The sequence below is a fragment of the Chionomys nivalis genome, chromosome 14 (assembly GCF_950005125.1).
Source record: "Chionomys nivalis chromosome 14, mChiNiv1.1, whole genome shotgun sequence".
In the NCBI taxonomy this organism is placed as follows: domain Eukaryota; kingdom Metazoa; phylum Chordata; class Mammalia; order Rodentia; family Cricetidae; genus Chionomys; species Chionomys nivalis.
In genome coordinates, this window is record NC_080099.1 from 25,521,491 (window position 1) to 25,538,085 (window position 16,595).

The 16,595-nt window shown below is 36.8% G+C and overlaps 1 long non-coding RNA gene across 1 annotated transcript; it reads left to right on the forward strand.

The window, feature by feature from the left end:
• The first annotated feature begins 5,139 nt into the window (after positions 1-5,139).
• LOC130886449 (uncharacterized) lies at positions 5,140-14,132 on the forward strand. The gene is made up of 3 exons (XR_009058284.1): positions 5,140-5,336; positions 13,680-13,779; positions 13,950-14,132. It is a non-coding gene; the product is annotated as an uncharacterized LOC130886449 (long non-coding RNA).
• The last annotated feature ends 2,463 nt before the right edge of the window (positions 14,133-16,595 follow it).

Consider the following 16,595-nt stretch of genomic DNA (forward strand, 5'->3'; position numbering starts at 1 on the left):
AACCCCTGTTGTAATAATATATAGTAATTTTAGGAATAGTCCGGATAGTTGTATCAATATCTTAAGTAAATTTAAAAGAATAGAAATAAGGTAATATATGAAGGAAGAGAAATGGACAATCATTTTATTGCCCTGAAATAAATCAGAATAAAAAATACAAATACATCATTGGTACATTTCAGAATCACTGGCTAAAAATCAGTTAGCATTTAAAAAATAAGCATACTGATAGCAATTGGATCATCGTGCAAATTCCTAACTAGAAAGGAAAGATGACTGAAGTTGCTGAAGCAAAAAGAAATAATTTAAAAGGCATTAACCAACTGCTGCTGATGGAAACTGCATTTGCAAGTGCAATGAAATATCTGTTTAAATCATTGCTACCGCATTAGTGGAAGAAAATGAAAGATGAATAGCACGTGTGAAAGGGAGAGAAGAATGGTACCAGGTGGAGTTCACAGATTAGAAACAAGGAAAAAAACCACAGCAATAACATAAGAAAGCATGGGTAGCAGGCAGTGAGGTGTTTGACTTCAAATATAGTAATATTATGAGACCCTTAAAACAAGGACATATGGTTCATTTGGTTTTGTTTTTCTTAGTTTCATGGTTTTGTGTTTTTGTTTTGTTTTGTTTCTTTCCTGTTGATTATTGTGGATATTGATTGTTTTTTGCTTAAAATCACAAAACTTTTTGTTTCATGACTCTGGAGAGCAAGCATTTGAACCAAAGTATCATTAAGGCCTTGCTTGTCTGAACCATGTAAATGAGAATCTTCTTTTGACATCAATATCTTCTGGTGTTTGACAGGATTCTTTGCCATACTTCCACTTGTAGAGCCATCACTGCAATCTGTGCTTCAGGATGGCAAAAATATCCTGCTCTCGTATGTCTTTCAACACATTCAATGTCTCTTTCCTTTCGTTGTGAGTTAGGGTCCCCCTCAATGACATAATCTTAATAATATCCACAAGAATCCTTTACTGTAAAGCCTTATTTACAGATATAGGGATTAAGACAATATATCATTTAAGGCACACAATCAAAAGTTGAACAGTCTAGTAATGGCCTGCCTGAAAAATCCTATGGAAATAGGATTTGAAACACTTTGTATGCATATTTGTTTTCTTTTCCATCTCCCTAGAGCAAACAGAGGTGAAGCCAAGGTTTCAGTAAGGGAGATAAAATACACAGCTAGTATCTGGATATGGCCTCATTCTCCCGCAATAGGGTGGTTTGAATGAGAATGATCTGCAGTTGGTGGAATTGTTTCAGGAAGATTATGGATTAAAAAGTGTGGTCTTGTTGGAGGCGGTAGGTCACTGGAGGTGGGCTTTAAGATTTCAAAGACTTACATCATTCCCAACTTCCTTCTCTCTGTTCTCTCTCAATCTCTCCCCGCCTCTGTTTCTATCTGTCTGTATTTGTCTTTCTCTATCGCTCTGTTTCTTTGCTTCATGCTTCAGAACAAGATACGAGCTCTCAGCTACTACTCCCGCATCCTAAATGTGTACCACTTTAAAAGCAGAGCAGAAACAGGGCTTTAGTTGCCCCTTGGCATCACAGCCAGTGCATTGTGGGAAATACGATGTGGCCTTCCCTGGAATTCTTCTCTTTAGGTCATTTAGACAAACCTGAACAAAATGAACTCTTTGTTTGAGTCATATTGTTAGAAGAATTAAGGGAAAGGACCACAGCAACACCTGACCTGGAATTATGCAGCATTTCCTTGTCCATTAGATGGATTAGGAGGTTATGGTCCTGTTGGAGGAGGGATGTCATTGGGGGAAGGCTTTGAGGTTTCAAAAGCTCACACCATTGCTAGTTAGCTTTCTCTTTGCCTTGTGAATCGAGCAAAATCTTTAAGATCTAATGATGCCCCAACATCATTCCTGCCTGCCTGCTAGCATGCTCCTTGTCCTGATGGTCATGGGTTCTAATCCTCTGAAGCTATAAGCCCCAAATAAAGTCTTTCTTCTATAGGTTGCCTTGATCACAGTGTCTTATCATAGCAACTGAAAAGTAGCTAAATGGTTTTATATTTTTCTCTTGGTAGATTCTTGAGAGGCCTAACATATTTTTGAGGATCAAGAATTTAACAAAAAGCTAAACCTTTATATATTATGATTTTTATGTTCCTCTCTATATACTGAACCATCATACCACCCTGCTCTCAAAATATTCAGGTCAGTATACTATGTATAAATACTTTTAACCATTTTATTGCTTTGGCTTATTAAGGAGAACTAATGCTAATTTTAAGAGGATGCTTTTTTTTCAGGTCACAATTTTACAAACCCAAGCTATTCTAATGAAATAACTCCGATGGAAAAAGATTTCTATTAAATTTAAGAAATTTACCTCTACCTCAGAAACCACCACAGGCATTCATGGTACCCTAGTGAATTAGTTCAAAATAAAAAAGACATACAATTTGAGTTTAAGTCATCCACATCTCCTTTAATTTTAAATCATCTCTATTTCATATAAAATTCCCTATGGAAAAAAATGCCCTACAAAAATTGTTACTTTTTTTTTGTTTGAGAGAGTATAAGAAAAAAGAAAAAATGTTCACTATAAGATTAATTTTTTAAATATTATATTTATAGTTGGTTAAATCTGTGAATATACAGGCTAGCTATATGTGCTCTTTAATCTTCATTTAATTACATTCTTGGGAAAAAATCATCATGGGGAAATATTTGAGTTTCTGTTATATTCAATAGAGAGTCTATATAAAGTCAATGATACCTAAAAAACAGAACAAATAAAAAGATAGGTTTTTTTTAGTATCTTTTTAGCGTTTTCAATATAGAGATGAGTAAGGATTCCAAATTTCTCAGAATGAGATTGTAGCGTTTATTGGCTCTACAGTGTCCAAAGAAATAAATGAGAAAAAAATGCAGTCAGTCTGAGATGCCAAAACTCTTGTACAAGACATGAAAAACAGGAAGAAAAAAATTTACTGTCTTTCTCCTTGTCTATATTTATCAAGACTGGGTTGGACACACCTGTCACACAGAATGTTTAATTGCTAAGATCAGCCAAACTTTTGTCATCTACATCTCACAGAGGCCACTCTGTTATAGCATTTAATATAAAGATTTTTAAAAATTGCCTATCATAAAGAAATAGAATAGACTACTGATATCATTAAGAATTATTTTCTTCACAGAGTTGAGTATGAGTGCATGAAAAATGATTTATTATTTAATTTTGCTTACTATAGATGATGATTATAATGTTTGAAAATGATTGGTAGGCACTGGAAATATGCAGATCTATATATTATGCTTGAAATTTTAAATACTTGAAGTGTTTTTGTTATCCTGTTAAAATCATCTATTTGAAAATCTATGAGGCTTAATTGTATAGCATTATATGCTTATCGTTTAAATCAGTATATTGTAACTAAGGCAGAGAGAGAAACTCACATACAATGGTTATAATATAGAGCTATTTTAAGTAACAGTTGAAAGTTTCCAAATTTCAACGGAATAAATATTAAGGTTTTTTATTTTAATTTTGAACATGTGCACATATCCATAGAAGCATAAATGCATATACCCAAAACACATGGTAAATTCAGAAAAGGATTGGAAAAGGTTGCTCATTAGCAGTTCATACCCCCAACATCTTTTATTTCTGTCCTTTTTGTTGTTGGTGTTAAGCTCCTAATGGTGGTTGAGACTAATGCAGGCTCTCTGTGTGTAACCAGAAGTGAATCACACGTCATGTACTATGATACATGAATTACATATAGGGGAGAAAGAGAGAAGAGTGAACACCGCAGAACAGAAGCAAACATGCCTCTGTGACAATTCCTTATACCCGAGTTCCAGTTGATGGAGAAGTGACACTTAGTTTTTCCATTCTTCCTTTGGCTCCTCCATTCTGCACAGAGAACCATATATTTAAACTGGAAAAGTTAGAGAACTTGTTGTAAAGAACAAAGTAAGGTTGAAAGTGGGGGTGGATTTACAGATTCAAAGTGACCTTTCTCCAAAGTCTATTGTAGAGCAGTGGGAAAAACAGATGATGTAATTACCAATCTTTGCCTGCTTCTAAAACTCCTATCGACATAAAGGAAGTCAGCCAAGTGTGGTGGCTCACATCTACGATACTAACACTTGGAGGGCTGACAGAGGAGGGTCAGGAATTCAAAGCCAGCTTTAGATAGAAAGCAGAGTTGTGGCTAATCTGAGCTACATGAAACCTGTCTCAAAAATTATATACACATATATAGTTTATATGAATAATGTATATATACACATATATATTAAAGAGGAAGTTCCAGATCATAATAGTTTCCAGAAACTGTAACCCTGCAGGTTGTTCCTAATGGCACATAGATTTAGTGTTAAGTAGCTTGTTCAGATCATTTTCTTATGTTTATAAACTGCTTACTCTTTTAAGATTTGCATTGTTCATATATTCTTGACATTACTCCCTTATAGGATGATTATTTCGTTAGTACTTACTTGCTTTCTTTAGATTGCTTCATCCTTTAGTCAGGTCACTTCAATAGGGCATAAGCTTCTTGATTTCCCATAATCCTTTTGTTGTGACTATTTCCTGCTGTAGGAATTCCTACAGACAGTAACCTTTAAGTTACCTGCCCACTTAGGCGTGGCCTCTTATACTATAAATACAGATGTGAAGCACACATCTGGCCTCTCTTCTGGCTGCAGGATTCAGTTGCTGTTTCTCCTTCAAGCAGAGGACTGTGATCTGTGAGTCTACCCCTAAATAAATAACCCTTCATTATACTCAATTCTGAACTGATGTGAGATTTCTTTTAAGCATCGTCATCATCTGGCGCCCACATGGATTCGAACTCCACACCTACTGGGTAGACTGGTTTAAAGGCCTAACAGGTCCACAACCCAGAAAGTTTCCAACCCCTGCCTACTTGGCTTGCTTCTTTTACTCACTAAGCATTTTTTTTTTTTTTTTTTTTTTTTTGTAAAACCTCCACCACAGTGGAATTAACTGTGTGCAGGAACTTGGAAATTCCCAAGCTCATGCACATCCAACCCCCAATTGCCACGTTCCCTGCTGCATAGCAACTTGGGAAGCTTCTGGCTTGTGCTCCCTGCCCGTGAGTTCTGGGCTTCTTGCTCTGTATATGGACTTGATTTAATTGTTTTTAATTTGTCAAGCAAAGCATATTTCTCAGTATTTAACCAGCACCTAGGTGAAAAACCAAAGCAGCACAGGGCTATTCATGGCACCAGGTTGAGACACTGGTCATGACTCTGCAACCACGACACCTGCTGGACAATAAAGATTATTACACCTGAAACAATTTACTGGACCTCATAACATAACAAAAGGTAAATATTTTATTAATTAATAAATCGATAAACTTGAAAGTTATATAATGACAGACAATATTACCATATAAGTTACCTGAAAAAATTAATACTATTGAAAAGGGTAAAATTAATTTGACAGACAAGATTGAATCCATGTCAAAGCATACGAAGAAATTATCTGAAAGAATTTATACTGTTGAATTTGACAATCAAAATTTGTGAAAAAGTTATGATAGGTTAGCAGGTAGGATATCTCTCCAGGAAGGCAATCAGCATGATATTCATATAATGCCCAAGGATGAGATGTTACTCTAGGCCTTAGCTAAAGTTGGTTGCTTAAACATTGTAAATGAGACTTTGGATGATTGCCCAAGTAGCCAATTGTCTCTGTTATTTGTTGCACATTTTGGAAGTTGCTTGATTGTTCTTCCTGCTTACTCCAGTAATATTGTTCCCCTTTTCAGGTCTTTGATGGGATTGAATACATGAGTTGTAGTTACTTTCCTCTCATCACTTGGCCAACTTATTTATAAAACAAGACTTAAACTCCTCAGGATAGGACAATTATTGAAACATTTATCACATGTTTCTTGCTTGATATTGTTAATGCTGTTGTAATTATAAGTTTATATCTGACATTTGTTCTTATTGCATATAATTTTGTATTAGGCTTAGAACTTTCTTATTTAAACAAAAGGGGGAGGTGTTGTAGGAATTCCTACAGCCAGTAGGCTTTAAGTTACCCACCCACTTGGGTGTGACCTCTTATACTATAAATGCCCATGAAAAGCGCACATCTGGCCTCTCTTCTGGCTTCAGGATTTAGTTGCTGCTCCCCGTTCTAGTAGAGGACTGTGATCTGTGAGTCTACCCCTAAATAAATAGTCCTCTACTATATTCAATTTTGAGCTAGTGTGGGATTTCTTTTAAGTGTCCGTCATCAATTACCTATGTTTTTGGAGCCACATCCAAATAATAATTGTACATATGCTCTTAAGTCATTCTTCTCAATTTTCTTCTAGTAAGCTTCATAGCACTAAGTCATATATATGTACATGTAATTGCTGTGCATATTACATTACTTTTATGCAGGATGAGAAGTAGGTTACGATTTCAGTCTTCTGCATGTGAGGATTCAGCTTTACCAATTCCAGTGACTGAGAAAGAATCTTTCTTCACTACATGCCCTTGAAAAAAAAAAAAAAGAAAGAAATATGGAAAACTGACTTTATAAAAAAACTCTTCCCAAGTAGTTGGGTAACTGACCAATAAAATCATGTTGACCAGGTGCTTCTATCTTAGAAGGCTAATCATTGCTAGTACATTTTCTTTAATGAGGCCCCCCAAAAAGTTATTGACTTATGGTCCAGTATGTTAAAAAAAATTCTCAAATCAAAATTCATTGTGAAAATTTAAGTCCAAACAGAATTGTGATAGTACCTCACTTAAATAAGAATTAATATTTTCAGAAATACAAATATAGAAAGCTCTGGTGGAAATGTGGAGAAGGAGAAACACTTGCATACTCTTGGAAAGATGTTAGTAGTTAGGAATATGGAGATTCCTCAAAAATTTAAATAGAGTGTGAACTGCCACATGATAGTATAATCCTACTTCCTTGTTTCCAAGGAAAACAACATGCTGAATAAGACATTGACAATCCCATCTTTCTTGAAGCACTAGTCTTAATAATCAAAACACAGAATCAATGGATTAACTAATACTTAAATGGTAGTATTTCTAGAAAATGAAATATTATCCAGTCATATCATCATTTGCATCAATTGGAGTAAATGTAGAACATTACATTAGTCAGACAAGGAAGGAGAATTACCATGTTCCCCCTACCGGGAAGTGAAACATGTCAGTCTCAACAGCAGTTGAAATTATAATGATGATAATCAGAGGCTTGGGAGGCTGAGCAGGAAAGAAGATAGGGTTGAGTTGGTTATTAAATACAGAAATGAAGTTAGAAACTGTGTTCTAGTACTCTGCAGTGAATGGATTGGTCATAGAGTTATTGTATATTTTGGAATAACCAGAAGAGAAGATGGACGCTTCTAACACACAGATAAACATTCGAGATTGTGGGCATGCTGATTGCCCTGGTTTGAACATTACACATTGTATACGTGTGTTGAGATATTACCCTGTGCTTGGTCAATATGCAAATTCAATTGAAGTTACAAAAACACAAAATCTAACCAAACTGGCTTTAAAACTTTTTAGAAGAGAATGCATTATCACCAAACACTTCAGAATTTTTGGTGGGTGAGGAATACAAATCAATTAAAGCACTAATTGCTTTCTGTCAATTTATCAAAGCACTCATTAAAAATAACTTCCTGAGACACTGAGACAAAAACAGAAAAATGTAGCTTATTGATGTACTTAAGTGACATATAATCACAGAGACAACACAGAATGAAGAAAAATAGACTTAATAGGATTGCATAAGAAATGCTGGGTTAAAATAAAATTATCAGATTCATCTACCAAAAAATTAAGAGAATGAGGACACAAATTCAGCATTCCTTTGGTGACTCTTATATAGCAATGACCAAAACCATAAAGTTCCTAAAGTAATTCTCGCTATGGTATGGTCCTGAGAAACAAAAAAAGAAAGCAAAGGCAAACTGAATTTTCTATTTTTCATTAAAACTCATATTAGTTTTCAAGAATATACTTTATTCGGCTATTTTAATGAGCTTTTGTCATATTTTCAACTGATAGTAGAGACCAGGTAAGGACCGTGAGTGAATAGCCCTTTGAAGTACCACCCCCCAGGAGCATGCGCATTAGTCATCCAGAAAGCCTGCTGACCATCTGGTGTTAAGGGAAGGGAGTTGACTTCTAGAAATAAAACTATTCGGCATGTGACGTGGTGATGCTTGCTGTGCCGTGCTTTTACGAAGAGTTGCCTCTATGGGCCAGGAAAATGGTTGTGCAGGTAAAGGCTCATCCTACCCTGGCTGCTGACCTGAGTTCCACTCTCCCTCACCCATGCAAAAGTCAATCTCAACCGCAGGTCTGAAAGCCCAGTACTGGTAATGAGAGACAGAGGAGTCCCAGGGCCCCACTGTTCAGCCAGTCTAGCAGAAACAATGAACTACAGGCTCGGTAAGATCCTATCTCAGAGAATTTACGAGGAAAAAACGCATTGGCCTCTGACCTCCATACATACACACATAAAAGCCAGAACACACATGCACACGCCGGCATGCCCCCACTACAGAAAGAGACAGAGAGAGAGAGAGAAGAAAGAAGAGATTTATATTCCTCACATTTTTCTCTCAGCTCACTTTCCCTTGAAATTCCCGTGGGACTGCTCAGAACCACCTCACCAATGACCTCTGTCAGGGCTTGCCCTGGTCTGCTCCATTAGCCATAATACCCACTAGGTCACTGAACCTCTCTGAAATGCTTTCCTTGCTTACCATCTTCATCTCCTTCATTTCTGCCCCCACATCTCGCATTTAAAACTTCCTTTTCTCCCTCCTATCTTACAGGTTACTTCAACTCAGTGTCATTTATAGACTTTTCTTTATAAGATCTAGAATATTTTATAACTCATCTTTCTACCGTCTTTATCCTCTGACCCTATAAAACTGTGGACATCTCTACCCTAAATCTCTATCTAACCATTTCTACCTCTGTGATCTTTATGATATTGTGATGTCTTACCTTCTCCAATGTACATTGTTCACTGATGTTCTACAGAAATCTATTTTTAAAAAAGCAAAAACACACCTTTTTATGCATTGATTAATATTTAAATTCTTTAACTAATTTTGTACCTAGGATAAAAGGCAGAACCCTTTTATCCTAGCTGAGATAGATATACATATATGTGCATGCAGAGGACATTACACAGACCCATACAGGCCCTGTGCATACTGCTCCAGTCTGTGAATTCATATGTACTTTGCTCAGTTTATTTAGAGGGAACTCTGTAGTACGAGTTGAGATAGGGAATGGCCATACACTACAGCAGTTCTTCTATTATTCAGGAGCATTTTAGTTATGCTGGATTTTATGTATTTCCATTTGAAGTTGCAAATTTGAAGAAAGAACTGCTTCTGAATTTTGATGGGGATTACATTAAATCCATAGATTGTTTCTGGTATGATGACCACTTTTACTATATTAATCCTAGCTATTTGTGAGCATGAGAAATCTTTCATCTTCTGATATAATCTTTAATTTCTTTCTCCAGTCTTAAAGTTTTTCTTAATCATATAATTCTTTTACTTGCTTGGTTAGAGTTATCCCAAGATATTTTATGTTTTTGAGACTATTGTAAAAGGTATTGTTTCCCTGAATTCTTTCTCAATCTGTTTGCCATTTGTATATAACAAGGCTACTAATTTCTTTATGTTAATTTTGTAAGTGGCTACTTTGCTAAAAGTGTTTAATAACAACAGGAGTTTATGGTGAAATTTGGAGGGACGTTTTTGTATTCAATTTAACATCTGAAGATAAATATACTTTTTTTTCTTTTCTTAATTTTATCCACTGATCTCCTTTAGTTATCTTATTACTCTAGCTAAGACATCAAGAACTATATTGCATAAGTATCGAGATAGTGAACAACCTTGTCTTGATCCTGATTTCGGTGATGATGCTTTGAGTTTCTCTCTGTATATGTTGATATTGGTAATGGGCTTGCTGTAAATTGCCCTTATCATGTTTAGGTATGTTCTTTGTATCCCTAGTCTCTCCAGGACATCAATCATAAAGTGGCAATGGATTTTGTCAAAAGCCTTTTCTGCATCTGATGAGATGATCATGTGGTTTCTGTTTTTATGATGGATTACAGTTATCAACTTATATATGGTAAACTATCACTGCATCTCTGGGTGAAGCCTACTTGACCATGATGGATTATTTTTCTGATGTGTGCTTGTATTTGGCTTACAAAGTTTTTATTGAGAAATTTTTGCATCTATGTTCATAGGGGAAACTGATGAGTAATTTTTTCTTTTTGTTGGATATTCCTGTGGTTTGAGTATCAGGGTAATTTTGGCCTTATAAAAAGAATTGGGAAATGTTCCTTCTGTTTCTACTTTGCAGAATATTTTGAAGAGTATTGGTGTTAATAATTCTTTGAAAATACGTCTCTGGGCTTTTAAGGAGTGGGAGACTTAATTACTGTTTCTATTTCACCAATGCTTATGGGTCTATTTAAATTGCATATCTGATCTTGATTTAACTATGCAACATAGCATATAACAAGAAATTTACTTATTTTTAGGTTTTCCAATTATTTGGTGGGGTCTGGATTTTCAGAGTGTGTTCTATGACTCTCTGGATTTCCTCAGTGCCCTACTTTTTGTTTCTAATTTTATTTGTACTTACTACCATTTTTGCCTGGCAACAATAGCCATGATAAAATCTGTCAAAGACAGTCACACTTATTTAATTGGTGTTCTAGATCTTTCTGAACCATATAGTTTGGAGATGAGCACATGATTGCCATAGATAAATTCATTTTAGAATTCTGGTATATTGAACATGTTGGATGCCTTCCTTAGTAACACATTATAGCACTTTTGGAACCCAATGCTCTTATTTTCTTGTTTGTTTGTTTTCAGTCAGGACCAACTTTGGTTCTAGGTTTCAGTCAACCCCAGAGAAGCTAGGTGAAAAGGAGGACCCTAACAGGTGTTAGGGTTAATGTGTGTTAGGATTGCTCTCAGAATGGGAAATAGATGAGATGAAGATGTCCTGGATAAATTGGGTGCAGGGGGTAGAGGAGAGGAGATGGGGAATGAGAACATGGGAAGACAGGATGGTAGAGTTGGGGGAGGAAGAGCGAGGGAGAACAATGAAAGAGATATCTTGATAGAGGGAGCCATTATAGGGTTAGGGAGAAATGTGGTGTTAGGGAAATTCTCAGGAATCTACAAGGATAATACCATCTAAAGACTCCTAGTAATAGTGGAGAAGGTGCCTGAACTGACTATCTACTGTAATCAGGTTGGTGACTATCCAAATTTTCATCATAGAATCTTTGTCCATTAACTGATGGAAGCAGATGCAGAGATCCATAGCTAGCACTGGGCTGAGATCTGGGGGTCCAGTTGACAAGATTGAAGAGGGGTTATATGAGCAGGGGTGTCAAGATCATGATGGAGAAACCCACAGAGACAGCTGACCTGAACCAATGCGAGTTCATGGGCTCTGGACCGACAGCTGGAAAACCTGTATGGGACCGGTGAGAGGTGTGTGGATTGGTCTGTTTGTGAGGCCCGACAGTGGGACCAGAATCTATCCCTGGTGCATGACCTCTTTTCCTATGGAAGGATATCTTTCTTAGCTTTGATGCAGGCATGCTTCAACTTGATGTGGCATACTTTGTTGACACCCCTCCATGGGAGACCTTCCCTTTCTGAGGAGCAGAAGGGGATAGGATGAGGAGAGATGGGTAGAGTGGGACAAGGGGAGAGAGGGAAAACTGTGGTTGGTATGTAAAAAAAAAAAACAAGAAAAAATGGGGGGGGGGGAACCAAGCCACTGGAGACCCACAATGTCAAAATAAGAAAGATGTTGTTTGGAGTCATAATTTTTTTTATCTAATATGATTTATAAATTATACAGCATTTATTTAGCCTGTATTATGTTGTTGGATCTAAACCCAAAATTTAGAATTTCTGTTGGGAGCAGTGAGACCCCAGATCCTGAATTTCTTGTAATCCCCTAATCTAAGTGCCTACAGCTGCTCTGAGCAGGAGACCTTAAGGAGTTCCTGATGGCAGGAGAGTGGTTTCTGGTGGGTTTGGCTGGGGCGTGGCTATCTCTATATAATCTGCCCTTGAACACAATAAAGGGGGCATTCTTGGGGAATTCAAGGATGACCCGTGTCGCTGTCTCTCTGTCTGTGTGTGTTTGTGTATTTTAACCTCCAGCCCCTTGCCCGAAGCTCGCGAACTGGGTGCCAGCACACAGAGCACAGACAAGGAGGCCTGGTGCGGGCAAATTTCAACTCTTAGTGTTTTTTTCTATCATACAACCTTATGATTTCATTTTGTTTCAAAGAAAATTTTGTCTGAAAATAATCCTCACAAGAATGGGGCCATGTTGGATTTTTATTCATCATGTTCTCAACACAGCATTTACTGGGGTTATAAGCGAGATCAAACACGTGTTAAGTGAATAAGGAGCTTCTGTGGTGACCTACTAGGACCCCTCAAAAACATGTATACACACACACACACACACACACACACGTGCATGCACATCCATGCTCTTAGAACCGGACCTTGTTCTGGAATCATAACCCCAGTGGCAGGTGTATTCATATGGCATCATAAGACCAGTTAAAGGGACTTAGGTGCACACAGAGAAGATGCCATATGAAAAAAAGAGAAGCAGACACTGGTATGATGAGGCTGTAAGCCCAGGAGCACCTAGAATCATTAGCTGTCACAGCAAGAACAAGTAAAGAGGGAATCTTCCCCAGAATTCCATGGGAGCATGGCTCTGCTTGTGCCTTGGGTTTCATATTCTAACCTTCAGGACTCTTAAGTAAATTTCTGCTCTTTTTTTCACAATAGTAAAAAAATGAAAACAACCTAACTGTCCTTCAACTGATGAATGGAGAATGAAAATGTGGCACATATGCACTATGGAATACTATTTAATTCTAGAGAAAAATGAAATAATGAAATTTACAGGTAATAGATGGAACTTGAAAATGTCATATTAAATGAGATAACCCAGATTCAGAAATACACACATATTATGTTCTCTCTCATATGAGACCCCGAACTTCAAATCTTCAGATATGAGTAACATATTTGGAGTAACTGCAGAAATGGAGGAAGTAAAAGGAGACCACTTGCTGAGATGGGATAGTGCGAGATCAATAAAGACAGGGAAGGCAGGGTACACATGATCTTCTCAGGGCAATGGAGAAAATCAGTAGGGGAACATTTGCTAGGGGTGAGAGAGGGAGAGAAATACAGAAAATGGAAGGTAAAATAGCAATAAGAATGTCTTTAAACATACGATTCATAATATCATATTGTCAACTAATGAAGATGTCTAAAATACAACCAAGTAGGTGTATATGCATACATATATAGGGCTTTTGTTGTTGTTGTTTTTGTTTTGAAAGTTTTACATATGGTTTCTCTGTGTAGCTTTGGAGCCTGTCCTGGCACTCACTCTATAGACCAATCTATTCTCAAACTCACAGAGATCTGCTTGACTCTGCCTACCAAGTGAAGGGATTAAAGGCGTGCACCCCCACTGCCCAGCTATACATATATAGTTTACATATTATCTTCCCATTTGAGTTGCATCATGCAAGAGCCAAACAACAACCTTAACACCAAGCATAATAAATCCTCTTTACAGATGGAACCTACTTCAGGATTTCAATATAGACTGAAGACCAGCAACCTTCTTGGAATACCCATAGACTCCAGTACCAGTTTGTGACTGCTGAGATCGCCAGGTACTAAACAACTACCTGATTCCTTCAATTTTAAGATCTCTATTTTAAATTGGGGCTTCTAATCAAAGACAACGTAAAAGACATGAGAAATGAAGTTTAAAGACATTAGATGATTTTCTTAACTTGTATCTGAATCTCAAACCAAATTTAATTTCATTTTCCTCCTGCAGGGGTAATTCTAGCATGCTAGCACACAGCAGGCTGGCTATAGATGATGAGCATGCACTGCGCATTTCAAACAGAAAGGAGAAAATATTTGGAAAGTTCTCAACATTATAAAGTGAGAAATCCTGGAGAAGATTCACACATGGACCTTAACTCGAATATTGCATGACATGTACATATATTGAAACTTCAGAAATGTCACATAGGAACATAAATTCATACAAATTTTCATGTTTCTATGAGCTAAAATAAAACTCAAATTTAAAAATGTGTAACAATCAGAGGAAACTGAATTCTATTATAGGTCAAATGTCTATGGAAACAGTTCTAAGCATTTTCTTAAAAGATATCATAGCTATTCTGGATATTTGCTTTATATACTATCATTTGACAGCAATAGACGATTTAGAAAAACAGCCTCAGATAAGATTTTGTGTTCAAACGTCATGATACAGTTCTGGAAAGAGCGATGGCAAGAGTGATGGTCAGTATGTTATCAAAGTTTGGTGGAAGGTCAAATGGTGAGAGCCTGCAGTTCTCAGACTCCTTCTGATGCAGTCACACCTCAGCAGTTGATACCTAGCCAGCAACATGGAGTTTAACGCTCTGCTTCAGTATCAGTCGGCAGCGTGTCTTTTAATAACAGCCCCTAAGCTTGGAAAGAAATAATCAAATAGATTACATGGAAATATTGTTCTCAATAAAGTCAGAAGAAACAGGGAAGTAATATCATATGTGTGTGTAAGTGTGTCATATGTTACAAATATATTGCTAAGCAGAAGAATATTTTAACAACTGGATTTCAGTATATTATAAGTGAGTTACAGAGAAGCCACAAGATGCATCTGCATTGTCTTTGTGTCGATGTTTATGTCAATCATTCTGTGTGTGTGTGTGTGTGTGTAAAAAGAGAAAGATTTGTTAGCATGAGTCATAAAGGCTTACTAATCCCCTGTACATGGTCAGCAAAGAAAGGACTCAGGGGTGTTGACAGTATAGTTCTTTTCTCAAAGTTGGCAACCCAGAGCCCAAGGAAGGGCAGGAGTCTCAATTCAATCTGAAGGCATTAAAAACCCGATGTTCCAGCTCAAGGCATTCAGGCAAGAGAATTATCCTGTTTACCCAGTGTTTTTGTTCTCGTCAGCTCTTCAAGGGAGTCAGTGGCTTGGATAAGACCCATCCTAGAGAGGGGAATATATTCTATTCATTCTAACTTCAAATGTTCATTTCATCTAGAAATATCACCACAGACTAACGTGCAATATGTGGGGATGGTGTCATAAATCAAATTACCATGTGAAATTGACATTATACTCTAACTATAGAAAGAGCCTTGACACTCACAAATGGAAGATTAAGAAAGGAATCCATGGGGCTAAAGAGTTTGCTCAGAACAAAGAATGTGTACTACCTTTGCACAGGAGCCACATTCAGCTCCCAGATTCCATACTGGGTAGATCAAAATTGCATGTAACTCCAGCTAAAGGGGATCTAATGCCCTCTTCTTTCTTCCTGTGGACACCATCAATCACACATACATGGTCACACACAGACACACACATGTACATTTTAAAAACAAAATAAATATTTAATGAAAGCAATCTATTTCATAGTCCTATGCAGAATTTTAGATAGTCTTAAGAGAAAATTATTCATTTAGTTTTGGTACATATTAAAATAACACTGGCAAAAAACTCACTCAAGTACACAACAGTAGAGTATTTGTCCAAAAAATCCAGCTTCCACACACATAATCTCAGTATAAGTGTTTTGTAAAATAAAGCATGAGTACTATTGGACTTTGCAGTTTAAATTTTAAATTTTCTTGAACAAGCTGCTACCTATTTTCAGTCTGAGATCTAACATATTTCAGTAGCAGCAGATAAATATTAGAAATTATTCCATTTTGTATCTTTAAATTTTCTTTTAGATTTATTTATTTTATGCTTACAAGTGTTGTGTTTACATGTATATCTGTGCACCATGTGTGTGCCTGGTGCCTGAGAGGTCAGAAGAGAGTATTGGATCCCCTAGAACTGGAGTTATAGAAAGTTGTCAGCCACCACGTGGGTGCTGGGAATGGAACCCAGATTCTCTCTGACAACAAGTTCTCTCAACCTCTGAGCCACCTCTCTAGCTCCATCATTTTGCATCTTTTGTCTTGGAGAAATGTTTTTAAAAATTGGTTTATGAATGTTAGGATTACCAAATAAAGATACCAGGAAGCTGGATAAAATCTTGCTGAATTGATTTTATTTTTAGGGAAACAATTGCTAATGTATTTGTAGAATTCTACTTCCTAATATTTTACTCAGTAGTTCAATAATATTCACTATTAGGCTTTATTCATCTGTTACATTCTAGAAAATATACGAAGTGGAAAATTGCAGTTTATCATCATTAAATCTGCAAATAAAGCAAAAAGCGTAATATCCAGAGGGAATAGAAGGCTTCAGGATAACAAGGCCTTCTAAAACAACCGAGCAAAGCTCACTTGAACTCAGAGACTGAAGTGGTAATCACAGTGCCTGCATGTGTCTCCACCAGACCCTTTGTAGCTTCCAGTTTGGTGCTTTTCTGATATTCCTGAACTACTTCCTGATTCTTGTGCCTTCTCTTGGTCTCTTTCTTATTCTCTTGGTTTGCTTTGT